Here is a 6,000-nt window from a genome sequence, read left to right on the forward strand (position 1 = left end):
CTGTTCCATTGGTTGGTTGTTCTCACTGTCAGAAAAGTTCTCCTTATTTCTAGGTTGAATCTCTCCTTGATCAGTTTCCATCCATTTTTCCTTGTCTGGCCTTCAGGTACTTGGAAAATAGGTTGACCCTTCCTCTGTGGCAGCCCCTCAAATATTGGAACACTGCTGTCATATCTCCCCTGGTCCTTATTTTCACTAGACTAGTCATGCCCAGTTCCTGTAACTGTTTCAGCTTCCAGCCCCCAAATCATCTTTGTTGCTCTTCTCTGCAGTCTTCTCTGTACTCTTGTGCAATTCATTCAAGGTGAATTCATTAGAGCTGTGTAGTTTTCAGATCTTATTCCAAAAAGGTGATTCACTGTACATAATGAACTCCACTTTGGCATGGAAAGGAAAAATTCTATAGCCAACTGTGGAAGGAAGCAGAACTAGTATCTCATTTGTCCTCATGTAAATGTATTTTATTCCCCTTTTCTCTAACCCAGTGGTTGTTTTCAGATCAGTTTATAAAGGTTAGTCATGACTCAGATTCCAGAGATTTCTCGGGATTCATTTTCAATTGATCTGGCATGACCTTGTAATCCTTTCATTCAGATAAGTTCTGAGGTAGAATTTCATCTCATCAAATTAAGCAGGAAAAGTATGCTACGGACCCTGTCAGTCAAAGAATTTCAAGTGGCAGGGTCTAAGAAGAGACCCCCTCTGTCACTGCCCCTGCTTTATGGAACATCTTGCCCCAGAGGTGCGGAAAGCCCCCAATCTCTTCACCTTCTGCAAAGGGTTCAAAATTTGGCTCTACAGCCTTGGGGGGCGGGGTGGGGGATAATGGATCTCATAACCATGGGGCTGGCTAGTCCCTTGAAAGCTCCCGCACCTGCAATAATAATTTTAGAATTACCCCCATTTTTATATTTAATTGCCATTCTATAATTATGAAATGTTTAACCCTAATTTTAATGAATTTCTAATGCTAATTTTATATGTTGTTTATTTATCAGTTATATTATATTGTAAATCACCCAGAGCCCCTTTTTGAGAGAGAAGGGTGGTTTAGAAATATGAAATATGAATAAATACATTTTATAGGACTAGATTTATTTTTGTCAACAAATTTCAGCACATAACATAATGAATTTGAATGAAAAAGAAAGTAAAAACAGGTGGATTTACCCATCCAAGTGCTGTGTTTTGAACACTTAGCTGTTTATGTTCATGGTGCTACTTTAGAATTGTCCCCTTCTCCTTTTCTTGTTTATCCTTCTAATTGGGACTAATTCTCATCATCAACACCAAAGTAGCAAGTAGATCCCATATGGCCACCTGATTCCTGAAAAAGCTGTAGCTAGTCAATTTCACTGGACCAGATTCATAACCAATTAATGATTACCCTTTTGCTTGACTCTGAAGCTATCCTCATATTAAGGACTCAGCCCCCTCCACCCACCCACCCATCCTAACCACTTGTTTTGAAGGACAGGTCCTCATGACATACCAATTTAGTCTATCTCACAGTGCAGGCTGCTTAAATTCCTATTTAACTGTTCCAATTTCAAAGCTGTGTTTTCCCTCCTCTTCTCCTGATAAAACTTTGATCATGGGCTTGAGCTACTATGCTTGCTTGATGAGGTGCCGAGACATGAATAGAGAGTGGGATATGCCCAATTTCTATTGGCATTTGAAGTTGCTATGGACATGCCCCTTTCCCTTCAATTGCCTGGTATTTGGACTGGACACCAGGCTTCTGTAGAGGCATCTTCCCCACCTTCCTCCTGGCAGTTTTGTCAAATTATCTATGGGTTGGTAGAATGATAGTCTGGGAGTATGTATGAGTATGTATATGGATTTGTTTGGCTTGTCTTCATGGCCCAGCTTGGTCTTTGGACAGAAGAAGACAGCCAATGACTTTGGTTCAGCTCAGTCTGCCCTCTCCCCCCACTTCTTTTTGACATTGTATCCCCCAGCTTTTCTGTTCCTTCTGTTCGGTGGTTGAATGTAGGTGTGTGCTTGTCGGAAACCACAATTTCCAGAGCTCAGCATATCTGGCTAAGGTGGGAGGAAGAGAGAAAACACGTTTCCTGTAACAAACAAGCCACCAGTTTGAGCAAGACATGAAGGAGAAGAATGTATTTTGAGCTGAACGCTAGGAATGCTTTTTGCCATATGAAATGTGTTCACTAAATACAAGAGACTTGATGCAGATTCACAGATCTGTATGATCATTTTGTGGAGGCAGCTTATGAAAGTCCAATATATAGTGTCCAATCATAACAATGACTGCCAGTGGTTTCTGGGCTCCATTCAAAGTGCTAACTATGATTTATCTCTATACTGCACAATGCCTGGTTACATTAGGTGTTGCCTTGTCTAAAATAATCCTATCATGGAGGCTGACGCCAGCAGCTTTCATTTGGTGCCAGGTGACTATCTGGCTATCCATTTAAGGATTAGTTTCTACTTACTATATATACGTAATTCAGTTTCTTCTGAATTACGTATTGTTTGAGAATTTATAGAACTGGAGTTCCAACACATTTTAAGGATGCCAGTTTGGAGAATGTTAATCTAGACTGAATGATTTTGCTCTTGGTTCCATTCTATATTTTCCTCCAACTGCCTACCTCACTTAATATCAATTCCTAGCACTTTGCTCATATATACAATGAATTACTAATGTAGTTGTCATTCATAATCACTAGTTCTTCCCTGTTTGCATCAGCCCACATGTCCCTCTTCCTTCAGGGGCATGACTTCTAAATGTGTCCATTGTTATACATGAGGACTTAAGTTCACCCTATTTGGTGCCAGATCTTAAGTGTTTCCACAAGTGCTTTTTTGTGATTTTTACCTTCTTTACTGTACTTTAATCTCTGCTTGTTATCACAAAGTCATGTTTTCCTCTTCCTGGAGGCATCTCAGATGCCCTCAAAATGGAGACACACATCTTCCTGAAGGTTTCTTCTTTCCAAGAAACCAAGTTCTTTATATCTTTTCTTAAGCCATCCGCACCTGTACACCACTTATCCTCTCCAGCATTGTAGCAGAAGCACCTCCCACAACCAATTCAATCTTTCTGATGCAAAAATAATTTTCCACTCCTGAACTGAGAAGACCTATTTAGTGCATTGACAGAAAAGGGCAGAACAAGATCAGTTTTCAATAGATTTTCCCTGCTTCTAGATTATTTGGCTAATTTCTAAAGAAGCCTGCTGTATCCTATCCATATCTAATCAAAATTTGGTAGAATGTACTTACTCTCTCATTTACCCATCCCTGCCCTCCCCTTTCTATTTAATTTCCCAACTGCATTACATGAATCTGAAAATCTGAAGCATACAAATATATTTCTGCTCCAAATTAAACGCCTCTGACTTGCAGAATTCCATCATAAAATAGCTGATTCTAATCCATTACTTATATATTGGCTGTAGAAACCTTGGACTTTCCAAAATGGCTGAGGCAAGTTCTGCCCTATGCTTATGCAGTAATCTAGGAAAACTGTTTCCATATACATTAACAACTCCTGTACATTTCCCCCCTCCATAAAAAGCACCCATGAGAGACAATTTAATATGCTCAACCATTCCTCTCTCAACCATTCTCAAGACAATTCATCCAGATTATTCTGAATACTTTCATAATTATTCTGTCAGCTTCTATTCACATGGACATGTTTAAAAATCTATAGATTTTTATCTCTATAGATCTATAGATATACAGTACACAAAAAACTTCCTATCAATTAGTTTTTGTATTTCTGGACAATAACTAAGTACCATATACCGAATGTAGCCCCGCCCACCCGCCAGCTCCCACCCTTTGGTCTCTGCCTCCCAATAATTTGCCTCCTTGCAGCACAGCCTGATTAGCACAAGCAGCTGGTTGTTGGCCTCCTGACCATCAGCTGTTTCAGGCTGTAGGCAGGCAGCAATATGCTATGGCAATCCCTACAGCCAGAAACAACTGATGGTTGGGAGGTAATGTGCTAATCAGGCCATGCTAAAACTGAAAGTAAAACTGAAACAGACTTTTTGCTGTTTGCTGCAAGGAGGCAAATTGCTGGGAGGCAGAGGCAGAGGAGGATTTTTATTTTCTTGTGTAAGTCAGGCTGTGCTGAAACTGAAACTGGCTGTTGGCTGTTTGCTGCAAGGAGGCAAGTCAATAACTATAAATGCCTATAGAATGTTAAAATTATTAGACTGATTTTTTTAAAGACTGCTTTATTATTGTTCTAGATAACTAAGGTGACCAGATTTTCAGATTGGTAAAGAGGGACACCATTGACCGGGGGGGGGGGGGGGGGCTTGATTAAAAAAATATTTTGTCAAAAGGTCACAAAGGGCGATTACATGACCCCAGGAAACTGAAACCATCATAAATATGAATCTGTTGCCAAACATCAAAATTTTGATCACATGACCATGAAGATGCTGCAACAGTCAGTAAGTGTGAAAAATGGTCGCAATGGTCACTAAGTGTGAAAATGGTCATCAGTCACTTTTTTCAATGCCATTGTAACTTTGGTCACTAAACGTTTTCCCCCTCCTCGAGATACCTCACTCGAAGGAACGAGGCGACAGGATTGAACCTTCTGGCCAGCAAGAAAGAACCTTTTGGCTTACCTGCAGAGATGCGACGCGGGCAGGTAGAGGAAGTGCGGCACGTCCCGGGAGGGCAATAGTTGTTCTGGGGTCTGGGTTGAGGGGGACATCGTTCAGCGCCGATCCACTCTTCCTTGCCAGCGGAGGTGCTGCAGGAGAGTTGCCAGCTGTGCTGACACGTGCATTACAAGGGAAATGAATATAACAAAAAGGCCAAGGAGTTTTCTTGCATTGGCAGCAAAAGCGAAAGTTGTTCATAGTAGGAGGAGCTAGCAGCCGGGGGCTGCTGATATCTTGCGCAGAAGGGGTGGGGGAGACAGGGTAACCCGATCTAGGAATGAGCTGTCACCTGACAAAATGCAACCCCTTCTTTTTCCTTCCTCCTTCCATCCTTCCTCTTCCTTCCTTCATTCCTCTTGCTTATCTACTTTCACCTTATCCGTCTTCTGCTCTTTCCCTCCTTCCTTCCTTTCTCCTTCCATCCTCTCTTCTTTCCTTCACTCCCTTCCTCCTTTTCTCTGCCTTCCTCCTTCCATTCTTTCAGCGTCCTTTCTTTTGCCTATCTACCTTCTCTGTCTTTCTGCTCTTTCCATCTCTTCTTCCCCTTCGCTTCTGTTCCTTCCTCCTTCCATCCTTTCACCTTCCCTCCTTCCTATTTCTTCCTTCTTCCTTCCTTCTGCCTATCTACCTTCACCTTCTCTGTCTTTATGCTCTTTCCCTGTCTTCCCCTTTCCTCCCTCCCTCTTCTCCTTTCTAGTTCCATCTTTTCTTCTTTCCTCTCTCCCTCCCTTTTTCTTTCTTCCTTCCTTCCTCCTTCCTCTTGCCTATCAACTTCATCCTCTTTGCCTTTCTGCTCTTTCCCTCTCTTCCCCTTCTCTTCCTACCTCCTTCCCTCTTTCTCCCTGCCTTCTTCTTTTTCTTCCTTCCTTTCTTCTTCCATCTTCCTCCTTCTTCTTCCTCCTTCCTTCTATTCTTTCTCCTTCCTTCCATTTTCTCCTTCCATCTTCTCCCTCCTCCCTTCTTCTTTTCCTTCACCCTCCCTTTTTAACCAGGCAATCTTTTTAACCAGGCGATCTTCGGCTGCTGCATAAGCCCACGGGCACGCGCTACCCTCTTCTCTCTGATAGCTGCCTGGTTAAAAAGGAGGAGGAGGCTCCGCTAGTCTGGAGCCCAGCTGCGGGGGAGCAGCTTCATAGAAAGAAGGCATGTGAGAAAGCCCCCCCCATCCCCGCTGCCTGAACATTTGAATGAAGGAGGCTGCAGGCTCCTTCGTCCTCGGCTATGCGATTTTCTTTCGTTCTCTGCTGCCTGAACGAGTGAATGAGGCAGAGGGAGAATGAAAGAAGATTGTGTCCCTTCTGTCTCTCCGTTGCTCAGAAAAGCAACTCCGGGAAGGTCCTTT

The sequence above is a fragment of the Thamnophis elegans genome, chromosome 3 (genome assembly GCF_009769535.1).
Source record: "Thamnophis elegans isolate rThaEle1 chromosome 3, rThaEle1.pri, whole genome shotgun sequence".
In the NCBI taxonomy this organism is placed as follows: Eukaryota; Metazoa; Chordata; class Lepidosauria; order Squamata; family Colubridae; genus Thamnophis; species Thamnophis elegans.